Consider the following 12,284-nt stretch of genomic DNA (forward strand, 5'->3'; position numbering starts at 1 on the left):
GATATTCCCAGTATTTCTGACTTGATTTTTATAACAGATTTTTTCTTAATATACAAACTCTTTGTGACCCTTTACAAAAATGAAATTCAAGCAACCTACCCAGATGCATGTAAAACAATAAGAATCTTATTAACAATTAGTAACAATTGTTTATTATTGGGAAATATGTGACTGGACATTAATTGCTTCTCCAGTTTTATAAGCTCCTGAGGTCAGTTGCCTATGATATTAATTGGATGGTGACAATGTGATACCTCTATCCATACAGTTCCTTCATGAAACATCATAGAAAAAATGACTTTATTTGGGAAATTTGTCTCTAAAACATAATGTACTAACCTGATGTCTAAAATTCTGTAATCGGATTTGTATATGTGGACTGCTTTTCCTTCATCATTTGAATATGAAATACTTTGGGGTAAATGAGAAAATTAAAAATTTCACATATTTACAGAAGATGTAATTTTATATTAAAATCAAAAGGACTTAAAAGCAAATTTAAAAACATACAAAAATATTAAAATATGTAAATAAAAAGTTATAAATAAAAAAACCAATCTCAGGAATGCCCAAGAAACCATATATCCCATAGCAATAAAGACATTTCAGTAAATATGATTTTGATGTTTTCAAAAATTATCTTCCTACTGCATCAGTGTGGTATCTAACTTTCTAGGGACTGAATTGCTGAATAAAACAGATCTGCAATTATGTGCTCTGGAGTTATATTATGTTGAAATAAGGAGTCTTATTCCGTCTTAAAAAGAAATAAATGTTTACGACATCACTGAGTAGAGTGTGATGGTCCTATGAATCCCACAGCATATGTCTATTTTATATCTTTTAGCAGTTAAATAAAAACCCTGGAGAATCATTCTCATGTTATTATTGTTTTTTCTTCCCCCAATAGCCTATAATCTCAAAAATATATAAGAAATGCTATTGTGGTAACACCAGGAATCTGAACTTTCAGAGGCTCAGACTACAGTCTTTTTTTATACACTACAATGATCTTACAAACTAAATAAGACAGATAAATTTAGGGTCTTGCAAAGCGACTTTACTATGAACTAGCCCTCCATAACTGAATCCTAGAAGAGTCTAACAGCCTTGAGTTGAAGCCAGGAGAACCCACCAGGATAGTTGAATAGCCTTTTCTTTAGCTTGCTTGATCCTGCATAGAGGACCTTACCTGTTCTCTTGAGGCTGCAGCTTTCCTGGAGTTTCTTTGACTTAGAAGAATTTGGAAATTTGAGAGTAGCATAGGTTACTTCCTCAGACATTACTGAACAAATAGAGCACAATTCAATCACTCTGAGTGCTGTTCGGAGAAGCTGCTGCTGTTGGGTAATTCGCGCATGCAGGGACTAAAGTGTGTGAACTGCCTTTGTAAAAACAAAGCAAGAAAATAGTGTCAAAAACAGAACTGTTACTTCTGCACATGCCTTATCTCCTTTTCCTAACTTCCTCCAGTAAAGCATCAAGTTGAAGAAATGGACTGAAGAGAAAAATGTGGGTTAGAAACAATTTTTTTTTTAATTTGTGGAAAAACCATATGGATATCCAGACTTGAGACAACCCTGAGAAAATACAAATTCAAGTGTATTTATTTCTGTGTATATAAACTTGTTAATCACATTGTGCCTGTGAGAACAGTGTCATAATACTTAACTTACTACTAACTCCCAGAAAACCACAGGTGAGTTAATTCTCAACAAAATGTTTTTGTTTTCCTTTTTTACTTCCTATTTTTCTGAATTGAAGGGAGCCCTGGGAAGTGAAAAACAGTATATTAATGGACAAGAAAAAAAGGCTGATATATTTTAAAGTGACAGTCATTTATTTAAAGTATATCCATCAGGATAGGATATGAATTCTAATTATCTGAATTTTGGGAGGAAGGTAGTATATATATTTATAACAACCTATTTTAAAGATTGCAGAATTGAAATTCAGGGAGACCAAGTGCCTTGCTTGTGCTCTCGTACAATATTAGTCAATGGAGCGCATGCTCACTGTGTCCTGATTATCTAGAATAGTGATATCCATATGATACATCTTCAATCAGTATCTCTAAATGGGTGAATTATTAATTCATTAATAAATAATCACAATATAAAAAAATTGTGAAATATTTTTATTAATAAAGAAACTGTGAAATATTCTTTTTAATAAAGACACCTCTATTGACTTTCAAGAAAGATTAAGCATTGTGCAATAGGCTTACAGAAAAAAATCTCAATAAACAATCTAACCTTACATATAAAGGAACCAGAAAAAGAAAAACAAACACAGCTTGAAGTGAGTAAAAGGAAGGAAATGATAAAGATCAGAGCAGAAATAAATGAAATTGAGACTAGAAAAACAGTAAAAAAGATCGATTAAACCAAGAGCTTTTTTTAAAAAGGATAAACAAAATGGATAACCTTTTAACCAGACACATCAAGAAAAAAAAAAATGAAGAGCCTAACCAAAAAAATGAGAAAAATCCAAGATGGAGGTAGAGTAGGTGGAAGTTACATTTACTTCCTCCAAAGACCTAACTGAAATTGAAACTGAAATATAGAGCAAGTAACCTGAATAACCAACTGAAGACTAGCTCAGGAGAAGTCTTATAACCAAGGATTTACAAAAGAAGACACATTGACACTACTAAGAAGGGCAGAGACATGCAAAGGGCTGGTCCTGCTTCCATGGGCAGTGTGGTTGAGATTCCTGAGGGATGGCTCATCTGCAAATGTTCCCCCTGATAAGTGTGACATCTCAGCTCCAAGCTAGACTCCTCAGCCTGGAGTATCAGAGCTTGGAAGAGGCATCGTCATAACACCTGGCTGTGAAAATGGTTGGGATTCTGTCCAATAGGGAGAGATGTGAGTCTGCTAGAGACCAAGGCACCCCTTTAAAAGGCCAAAGCACAAAGTCTTGTTCACAGCCATGCACCCTGGACCCTCGAAAGGGAGCAGAATGAACTAGAGTCACATGAATGAGGAGAGACTGGGGTTTGAGGCTTTGGGGAGGAAGGTTAAGAGACAGCCATCAGAATCCCTATGCTGAGTCACTCTCCTGCTCCGCAGACACCCTTTCTTGGGTGGAGCACTACCCTCTACAGGGCTTCAGCCTGAGGGAAAGCAATAGCCCCAACCTCTAAACTCCCTCTCATCACACCCTGCAGAGCTAGTGCCCTGCTAGCAAGTCAGCTGCCTGGGTAGGGAATAAAGGTCTGGGCAGATTCAGGGTGTGTCCATGACTGAGTTGTATGGTTTTGGGGTGGAGGGACATCGCCTTACTTTCCCATAAACCTGACTGGCCCCTTCCCCTCATAGGAGATTCACTAGCCCAATTATCCTAGTGTCCCCTTCTCCTGAGTCCTGGTGGCCCCACATGCCAAGATCTGGATGGAATCTGGGACAGACTGAGGTGTGTGGCTCAGGGGCCATCTCCCCTCCCTTCCCCCAAGCCAGACCAGCACCTCCCACTCACAAGAGATTTACTAGATCCAGCCTCCCAAATCCTGGCAGCTCTCTCCTTCTGAGATCAGGTTCCTGGCAAAATTTGGCTCAGACTGATTTGTGTGGCTTTAGGACAGGGATCATTTTTGCCTTGCATGCCCAACCATTGCAGAGCCCTCCCTTCATATGATCAAATTTTGGTCTGTTTGGGCCTGATAAACTCTGCTGGCCTCACCCTGATGACTCCCTGAGACCTTGCCCCACCACAAAAGTGTGGGAGCACTCGATGGGTAGCAGCTAGGTATGGTATCCCTGGGACATTTGAGGAGTGGACTCAAACCAAGCACTAGCACAGAGTTTGAATCTGTATCATTCTGGCGAACACCGCATGCCCTTACTCGGTGACTCACTGAGCACATAAGTCATGCTTCCCAAGTACTGATGAAAGCTCTTTCAGTAACTGAGCTTATGAGACAACTGACAGGTAGAGGCAAGCAGAGGAGGATCTCAAGGTGTTTGGGGAATTTGGCAAGGCCTGGTGCTGGTAAAAGCCAGCTTTTGAAATGCAAATGTAGCTTTGCATTTCAAAATGCGGTATTTTGAAAACTGGGTCATTCATTCTCAAGTGAAAATATTTTCATTCACAACATTGGGGTTGCAATGAAATTCCTTAGAAATTCTTCCACAAAAATACAGAACTCTTTACAGGACTGCAATCACGTACCTGTGGACAGACCAAGGACTACTGTGGGTTGGCAGGCTAAGAAGCCAGCAAGATGAGCTGCATGTGGAGAAGGAGGAGATGATAGAGAACCTGAGGCTGACCATGCACTTCAGCTTTCACCTGTCATTCTATTTGGCTAGAGCAACCTTTCAAAAGTAATGCTCTCTGCTTCAATTTTGCCTTCCAGTAATTCTATGAGTTTCCTTCATTGCCTAATTCCGACCAGTACCTAAAGAGGTCAAAGGATTCTGGGAAATACGTTTCCCGGACTTAGGAATGTTTATTTTAATTTAACCACAGAAAATCCAGGGCATTCCAGATTTTAATAACATTTAGCATTGCCAGACTTTAATTTTAGTCATTCTGGAGGGTACCTCACTATATTTTTACTTTAAATTCTTTTCTGGCTAATAGTGATGTTAAGCAACTTTTATATGTATTTAGGTTATTTGAATATCCTTTTTTAACAAGTACCTCTTTAAGTCTTCCTGCCCATTTTTAATTAGCTATTTTTCATTATTAATTTGTAGGAGTTAATTATATCTTTATGGTAAGTCTTATGTAAATATGGATATGTATATATTAATAGAAAAATGTAGCACATATCAAAAAATTCAGCACATATCTCTTTTAAGGCTATTGTATTTTCATCCTCTAATGGTGTTCTTATTTATAAAATTTAATTTTTTATCTTTTTCATTATTAGTGTTAATTTAGTCCTGTTAAAAAAATCTTGTTCCCTTTCCATTTAGTTGATGTTTCCTTTAGCCATGCAGAAGATTTTTAGTTTGATATAGTCCCATTTGTTTATTCTTTCCTTTATATCCCTTGCCATAGGGGATGGAACTGTGAAAATATTGCTGTGTGGACTCTCTGAAATTTTCCTGCCAATGTTCTCCTCTAGGACTTTTACGGTGTCACAACTTATATTTAAGTCTTTTATCCATCTTGAGTTTTCTTCCGTATGGTGTAAGTTGGTGGTCTAGTTTCATTTTTTTGCATGTAATTATTCAGATCTCTCAACACTATTTTTTGAAGAAGCTATTTTTATGTTCCACTTTATGCTCCCGCTCCCTTTGTCAAATATTAACTGACCATATTGACATGGGTTTATTTCTGGGCTCTCTATTCTGTTCCATTGGTCTATGTGTCTGTTCTCGTGCCAGTACCAGACTCTTTTGATTACAGTGGACTTGTAATCAAAATAATTTGATGTCAGGTATTGTGATCCCTCTAACTTTGTTTTTCTTTACAAAATTGCTGAGGTTATTCAGAGTTGTTTATGATTCCATGTAAATTTTTGAGATATTTGTTCTATATCTGTGAAATGTGTCATTGATATTTTATTTTTCTTCTTGCTATAATAAATGGGATATTTTTTCCTAACTTCTGTTTCTGATATTTCATTGTCGTACAAAATGCTTTCAATTTCTAAATGTTGATTTTGTACCTCCCAGTTTTGTCAAATTCATTTATTACGTTGAGTAGTTTTTTGGTGGAGTCTATAAGATTTTCTATGTATACTTTGATGTAATCTGCAAACAATAACAGTTTTACTTCCTTCCCTCCAATTTGGATGCCTTTTATTTCTTTTTGTCTGACCGCTGTAGCTAGAACTTCCAATACTATGTTGAATAAAAGTGGTAAAAATGGACACCCTTGTCTTGTGCCTGATCTTGGAGGAAAAGCTTTTAGTTTTTGCCCAACTATATGGGAAAACATATTTGCCAATGATACCTTGGACAAGGGTTGATCTCCAAAATATATAAAGAGCTCACATGACTTCACAGCAGGAAGACAAACAATCTAATTAAAAAATGAGCAAAGGACCTAAACAGACCCTTCTCCAAGGAGAACATACAGAGGGCCCAGAGATATATAAAAGGATGTTCAGCATCACTAGCCATCAGAGAGATGCAAATTAAAACCGCAATGAGATACATACCACTTCACACTGTTCAGAATGGCCATCAGTAATAAATCAACAAGCAACTAGTGCTGGTGAGATGGTGGAGAAAAAGGAACCCTAGTGCACTGTTGGTGGGAATGCAAACTGATGCAGCCACGATGGAAAACGGCATGGAATTTCCGCAAAAAACTAAAGATGGAACTGCCTTTTGATCCAGTGGTCCCACTGCTGCAATTATACTCTCAGAATCCAAAATCATCAATTCAAAAGAACCTATGTTCCCCCAATGTTCATAGCACTGTTATTTATAGTAGCCAAGTGCTGGAAACAGCCTAAGTTTCCATCAGTAAATGAGCGGATCAAAAAACCATGCTACATTTATACAATGGAATACTATGCAGCAGAAAGAAAGAAGGAACTCCTACCTTTCACAACAGCATGGATGGACCTGGAGAGTATTATGCTAACTGAAATAAGCCACACAATGAAAGACAAATACCACATGATTTCACCTATAAGTGGAACCTAATCAACAAAACAAACTAGAGCAATGAGCAAACTAGAACCAGAGACATGGAAATAAAGAGCAAACTGACCATGACCAGAGGGGAGGAGTGAGGGAGATAACAGGGGAAGGAAGGGGAAGGGACAACCCAAGGAACACGAACAGAGCACTCATGGGCACAGACAATGGGGGGACTGACTGTGGGGGGGGGGCGAGGCAGGGGAGAGCAATGGGGAAAAAGGCAGGACAACTGTAACTGAACAACAATAAAAAAAAGGAAAAGTATATGTAAAAACTCAAGATTTTCCTTGGGGTATTAATCTGTGTAGTTAAGACTTTTTATTGTTAGTTGTTTCTTTCTCATAGAGGTAGGCAATTAGATATAAAATGAAAGAAAAAATTCCCTACATGACCGCCTTCTGGTCAGCACATGGGACCTGCTGCCATGGAAACATCTCTTTAATCAGAGAAATGATGACAAAGCATAGTTCTGATAAATCAGGTTCTTTGCCCCATGCCTAAGGTTTCACCTCCCCCACCCCCACAATTGTCAACCATGTCAGTTGTACTGGAATGTTTCAAAACATCTGTAAAATACTGATTAAAACAGACACAATGGTACCATAAAAAAATCTTGTTCACTGTAAAGCCATAAAAATATCCTCTTATATTTTATAAAATTTTTATATTTTAAACATTCATATTTAATGTTATAATCCACTTTGACTTAATGTTTATGTATGACATAAGGTAGATATCAAATTTCATTTTTAATTAAGATGTCCAGTTGATTTAGCTCCACTTATTGAAAAGCTATCATTTTCTTTCTCTAAAGGTAGTGATATATTTTTTATATATAAATAAGGTAACTATATGCACATGAGTATGTTTTCATGTTTTTTATCTTGTCTTTTGGATGTATCTCTATCTTAGTATCAAGTCAAAGGTGTTCATTATTGTGGTTTTTGAGAACATCTTGATAGTACTGCAATTTCTCCAAATATTCTTCTTTTTCAATATTGTCTCAGCTATTCTAAATCCCAGACATTTCTATGTTAATTTTAGAAATTTAAAATTTTAGAATTTTAGAATTTTAGAAAAAAGATTCATATGAAATGTTCAGGGATCATTTTGAATCTACAGGTAAATTGGAAAACTTAACATCCCCAAAATACAGGGTGCTCTAAGCCAAGTATACTACAACCCCTCCACTTTTTAAAGTTTTCCTTAATTTTATCAGCAACTGAAAGGCTTTGTTCCCAAGAAGCAGACCATGAAATCAAGGTAGGCATGATGAAGATAGCAGGGAACACCCTTGGTATTGCCACCTGTGGGAGCAAAGCGAAGGAGACAGGATCGGGCAGACGGTTAAATTGGACTGTGATGCATCCTCGGTGAGGCCTTAGTGCAAGGTGGAACTCTGAAGCTAGAATATATCTTTCAAGTTTTCCCCAGTTAGAGCAAGGCAGCCAAGTCTTTACACTCTTACATTGCTAATCATTGAATATAAGCTTCCATGGAAAGGGAACAAGACCTTGAGTGAGTTAATTCTCTTGATCACAGAACACTTGTGTGTTGGCAGCTCTCCCAGCAACTGAGAGACTAAGTCTTACAGTCTTAAAGGAGAATCTGCAGGGGACACATTGAGAGTGCACTACAGTTTATCTTTTTCTCAGTCTAGATCCACTTCTTCATAGAAGAGAAGCAAGTCCAGATTGAAGGTATGTCTCTACTCTTGGGATAAATTTGTAAGAGGAAAGTGTGTAGAATTAAATTACAGTCCTTGGTGCTGTAACTGAGTTCCAAGTCACAACGAATCCTCTTTATCTTCTTCCTTTACTATTCATTCTAGATTTTTCTCACCTCTTTTAACACCTCTGCTGACTTTAGTCACTTACCTGAGGTTTGAGCTCCTGTTACTCATATCATTCTTAAGCTGTGACTCCTGAATTTGTCTATATGCCATCAAAATAATAATGGATTATACAGATCTACTCTCTTCTGGTCAAAATGGTGGTATATGCAAATGCAACACTTGAATCCTCCTACAACTACATCAACATTACAACTTGTTCTAGCCAGGTGACTCAGTTGGTTGGAGTGTCTTCCCATACACCAATAGGTTGTGGGTTTGAGTCTCACCTAAATTGCAGGTTTGATCCCTAGTCAGGGTGCATACAGGAGTCAACCAATGTTTCTCTTTCTCTCTCTTTTCCCCTCTTTCTAAAATCAATGTCCTTAGTGAGGATTAAAAAAATGACAACTAAATTACAAAACAACCATTATTCAAAACTGCCTGAAATCTAGCTGAATGGAAGTACTTCAACTAAGGATTTAAAAAAGAAGCCACCCCTGGCTGCATAGCTCAGGTGGTTTGCACATTGTTCCCATTCACCAAGATTGTGGGTTCAATCCCTGGTCAGGGCACATATAAGAATCAACAGATGAATGCATAAATAAGTGCAATAACAAATCGATGTTTCTTTCTCTTTCTCTCTAAAATCAATTTTAGAAAATTTAAAAAGAAGCCACATCAAGACTGACAGGAGGGATGAAGACCTGGAACAGGCTGGTCCCATACTCGTGTGGCAAATAAAAATTGGTAGGGATATCTCACCTGTGGAGGTTTCCCCTGAGGAGTGAGGGGCCCCAGTCCCATACCAGGCCCCCAGTCCAGGGTTCCAGTGCCAGGAAGAGAAGTCTCTATAACTTCTGACTGTATAAACCAGCGGGGATGTGGCTGAGTGAGATGAAGGGCCTCTGGAGTCCCAGGAGTTCCTCTTCAAGGGCCCCCACACAGACCTACTCATACTTACTCCCTTTGAACTCCAGCACTGGAGCAGCAGCTCAAAAGGCACCAGGGATATACAAGGAGAAACTGAATTATCTGGAATCAGGGTAAGAGCTGAGGGGACAGCTTTCTCCTGGACAAAAGTACTGGTAGAGGCCATTTTCTTTTTCTGAACCTCCCTCTACAACAGAGCCAGAGGAAGGTGCCATATTTGAGTCTCCATCAATCTGACTCCCACTGTTTGCCCTGCCCTGTTGAATCCCTGAGACCCCTACCCCACCCAACCTGTGGGCCCATCCAAGCTGTTTCCAGTGGCTGCATACAAAAGGTCATGCTGTCCATACAAAAGGCTGTCTTGGCTCATGCTTCAGATTTCCTATAATCTCTCAAGTAAGTAGCATTGGGTCTCAGCATGCCCCTTACCTGTTGCAAAGTGGTCTCAGGCTTGCACTAGCAGCAGCCAGGCTTGGTTAGCAGCTTAGCCTCACCTGGCCACCTCCAAGCCTAGCCCAAGTAGCTGCCATCTGCAAATTGATTTGTAGCTCATACCAGGTGGCCCCAGGAAGAACACAGGTGGTGGGTGACCTTGGCCTGTACCTGTTAAGAAGCCCCAGAGCCAGCACACCCAGTACACAGCTTCAGACCACATTGAAATACCATTCAACCACCTCTACAAGTGACATACTTAAGGTGTAGATTCAGTGGTCACCAGAGCCCCACAGAAGTAAGTCCTGTTCTGTAGGGAGGGCCCCTGTACAGCTGATCCTCCACAGTGGTCAGTGGTCGCAGCAAGCCCTTGCAGCTGGGGGGTAAATCCTTTCTGTTAATGTGTCAACAGCAATCAGGGCTCAACTGCAATGAGAAGGTATACACAGCCCACACTGTGGGGTGCATCTGGAGTGCCCAGCTTGGGTGATCAGGGAAGTTGTGCCACTGGAGCCTATAGAATTGCTACTACATAGGGCTGCTCTACCAAACCCAGGAGACATAGCAACCCTACCTAATACATAGAAACAAAAAAAGGGAAGCTGTCAAAATGAGGAGACAAAGAAACATGTACCAAAAGAAGAACAGAACAAAATTCCAGAAAAAGAACTAAGCAAAATGGAGACGAGCAATCTACTAGATGCAGAGTTCAAAACACTAGTTATAAGGATGTTTAATGAACTTAGTGAAAACTTCAACAATATAAAAAAATATGGAAACCATAAAAATAACCAGTCAGAAATGAAGGATACACTAACTGAAATGATGAATAATTTTTTTAGAATATAACAAGTTTTATTCAGGTAGAGAAAAAGAAAGAGGCCAGAGCACATGCATTGTTATGAAGGAAGCTATTAGTACATGTTTGAGTAGACACGTGCCAACTTGAGAGTGAATTGAACCAAATGAAGATTAATTTACAGAAATCAACAGTAGGGTAATGAAGCCAAGAAGTAAATCAGTGATGTGGAATATAAGGAAGGAAAAAACACCCAATCAGAGCAGCAATAAGAAAACATAATTAAAAAAAATAAAGATAGTGCAAGGAGTCTCTGAGATAACTTCAAGTATACCAACATTTACATCAACAGGATGGTGAAAGGAGGGGAGAGCAAAAAAATGAAAACCTATTTGAAAAAAAGGACAGAAAATTTCCCTAACCTGGTGAAGAAAATAGACATACAAGTCAAAGGAAGCACGGAGTCCCAAAAAGATTAATCCAAACAGGGCCACACCAAGAAATATCATAATTAAAATGCAAAAAGTTAAAGACAGAGAATCTTAAAAGAACAAGAAAAAAGCAGTTAGTTACCTGCAAGGGAGCTCCTATAAGATTGTCAGCTGATTTCTCAACAGAAACTTTGCAGGTCAGAAAGAAGTGGCAAGAAATACTCAAAGTGATGAAAAGCAATGACCTGCTACCAAGATTACTCTACCCAGCAAAGCCATCATTTAGAGTTGAACAAGTGAAAAGGTCTGTCAGAAAAAGTCCAGCTATTGTTAATATAATGAGAATGGTTTGCATGATATTGATGTAACCTGGAAGTGAAGGAGAGTGGACTGGAATGTGCATGTGTAAACAATGATGAATTCACTGTACTAGTCAGTGGGGGCAAAGACGCAGTTAGGTGAGCATGTGTACTATGTGGCCATCACATTCAAATGAGTGAACAAGTAAAGCAATGAATCTCTGTCAAATTTTGCATTAAGCTTAAACATTCCTCTGCAGAAACTATTCAGATGACTCAGAAGGCTGCAGCTATGGGTGACTGGTTATTGGCAACCTTATCACAAAACATGCCTACTCATGCATCACATCTCATGCAGAGTTTTTTTTTAGCAAAGCATCAAATCACCCAGGGGACTCAGCTTCCCTAAATCACAGATTTGGCAACCTGCGACTTCTAGGTTTTCCCAAAACTAAAATCACCTTTGAAAGGGACGAGATTTCAGACCCTTGATGAGATTCAGGAAAACATGACAGGGCAGCTGATGGCAATTGGGAGAACTGTGTGAGGTCCCAAGGTGCCTGCTTTGAAGGGGACGTAGTCATCATTGTCTTATGTGCAGTGTTTCTTGTATCTTCTTCAATAAATGTCTCTATTTTTCATTGTTTGTGGCTGGATATTTTCTGGACAGACCTTCAAATAAAGAGCTTCCCAGAGAACAATAAGTTAAAGGAGTTCATTACCACTAAACCAGCACTACATGAAATATTAAAGGATTTTTTTAAAAATAAGGAAAAGAATACTAGAAATATGAACAATAAAATGGCAATAAATACATATCTATCAGCAATTGAATTTATAAAACAAAATAGAACTGAAACAGATTCATAGATACGGAGAACTTTTTGATGGCTGCCAGATGGAAAATGGTTGGGGATGGGTGAAAAAGGTGAAAAGATTTAGAAGTACAAA

Source organism: Pteronotus mesoamericanus, unplaced genomic scaffold (assembly GCF_021234165.1).
Source record: "Pteronotus mesoamericanus isolate MK-2021 breed Mesoamerican mustached bat unplaced genomic scaffold, CSHL_Meso_final scaffold_21, whole genome shotgun sequence".
Classification (NCBI taxonomy): domain Eukaryota; kingdom Metazoa; phylum Chordata; class Mammalia; order Chiroptera; family Mormoopidae; genus Pteronotus; species Pteronotus mesoamericanus.